A 2,358-nucleotide genomic window follows, 5' to 3' on the forward strand; every position below is an offset into this window, starting at 1 on the left:
CTAGAGGAAGAGGCGAAATTCTAGTTTCGGTCATCCGGAAGTTTTCAACTTCCACAAGGCCCCGCGGCAAGACGGTGGTACCGGATGGACATCGGTGACATTCCTGCAGGAGGAGGAAGCCGATCTGAAAATGCCCCATGATGATCCCTTCTTAATCACGCTCCAAATGGACCATTATATAATGTCCCGGGTGCTCGTGGACACCGGGGCCTCAGTTAGCGTATTATTTCGCGATGCGTACAAGGCTTTGAACAGAGGGAGAGCCAAGCTGTCGCAGGATAATGAGCCCCTCATTAGCTTTTCAGGGGATATCGTCCAACCACTCGGATCAGATTACCTATCGATCACGGTAGGCGAAAGCCCAAATTGTTCAACCATCAAAACAGAGTTCATCGTGGTGGACTGCGTCTCATCCTATAATGCTATCCTAGGCCGACCGGCACTTTGGCGTCTGAAAACCTTCATTGCAGGTCACATGCTGATGATGAAAGTGCCAACCCCGGTCGGCATTGCTACGATCCGGGGTGACCAGGCCGCAGCAAGGAAATGCTATTCATTGACCGTATCTCGCGGTAGGGGAAAGTCTGAGATGTTGCCCGTGGCTACTAACCCTCTGACGGACAGGTACGAGGATCCCAGGGATGATACCGATTCAGACGAAGAACGGCCCGGTGCCGTAGAGGACATTGAGGAGGTGGTGCTATCAGAGCAGTTCCCGGACAGGACTGTTAAGATAGGTACTAAGCTGTCTCCGGTTATCAGGGAAAGGTTGATCTCGTTCCTCCGCTCAAACTCATCTGCATTCGCCTGGTCATATGAGGACATGCCCGGTATACCAATGGAGATAGCCACGCACAATCTTAGTATTATCCCTTATTCAGCACCGGTAAGACAAAAGAGGAGGGCCTTCACACACGATAACTACCGGGCTATCCAGGCTGAAGTAAAGAAGTTGATGGCCATCAACTTTGTCAGGGAAGTCACGTATCCCCGGTGGTTAGCCAACGTGGTCATGGTGCCAAAGAAATCTCAGGGATCATGGCGCATGTGTGTGGACTACACAAACCTCAACCGGGCATGCCCCAAGGATAGCTTCCCGCTCCCGCGAATTGACCAACTAATCGACTCCACTGCTGGGTACCGGTTACTCAGTTTCATGGATGCGTTCAGTGGGTACAACCAAATTCGAATGAACCCGGCAGACGAGGAGCACACTGCCTTTACCACAGACAAGGGTCTCTATTGTTACCAGGTCATGCCTTTCGGATTAAAGAACGCAGGTGCCACTTATCAACGACTCGTCAACTCTATGTTTGAGGAGGTTATCGGTACTATCATGGAAGTTTACGTGGACGATATGCTGGTAAAAAGTTTAACTCCGGAGGACCACGTAACCAACTTGTCAATCGTCTTCACCATCATATTACGCAATGGTATGCGGCTTAACCCGCAGAAGTGCATCTTCGGGGTCGAGGTAGGAAAGTTTCTCGGGTACATCATTAGCCACAGGGGGATCGAGGCCAACCCGGAGAAGGTGCAGGCTATATTAGACATGGTATCCCCAACCTACCGGAACGAGGTCCAATCTCTTACAGGCAAGGTGGCCGCCCTGTCAAGGTTCATCTCCAGGCTGACGGACAAGTGTACTCCTTTCTTCAAACTGCTAAAAACCCAGCACGTCGAGGTAATAGCCTGGACAGCTGAGCACGAGACTGCTTTTATTGGCTTGAAGGCGTACTTATCAGCGGTACCTCTACTTTACAAACCTGTTCCCGGAGAAATGCTCTACATATATCTGGCGGCATCTTCAACGGCTGTAAGCTCAGCTCTTATTAGGAAGGACTCCGATTGCGAGTACCCGGTGTACTATGCTGGAAAGGGGTACACTGGTGCAGAATCCAGGTACCCGGACATTGAAAAAATAGCACTGGCCCTCCTGGTATCGGCCCGGAAGCTTAGGCATTACTTCCAAGCACATTCAATCACCGTTTTCACTAATCACCCGCTGAGGCAGGTTTTGCAGAAACCGGAGACATCGGGCAGGTTAATTAAATGGGCCATCGAGCTGGGAGAGTTCGATATCAAGTACCAACCCCGGACAGCTATCAAGGGCCAGGCAGCGGCAGATTTTATTTCTGAGGCGATTCCCTCCCATAACCCTTCCCTGGAATCACCTGAACCACTAGCCCCGGATCCGCCTCCACCAGGCACTTGGCGATTATATGTTGATGGCGCATCCAACAAGAAAACAAGTGGAGCCGGTATCCTGCTAATTAGCCCGGACGATCAAGTCTACGAGTACGCCCTCAAATTTGCCTTTAAGGCATCCAACAACACCGCAGAGTACGAGGCACTCAT

This window comes from Rosa rugosa, chromosome 2 (assembly GCF_958449725.1).
Source record: "Rosa rugosa chromosome 2, drRosRugo1.1, whole genome shotgun sequence".
NCBI classification, from domain to species: domain Eukaryota; kingdom Viridiplantae; phylum Streptophyta; class Magnoliopsida; order Rosales; family Rosaceae; genus Rosa; species Rosa rugosa.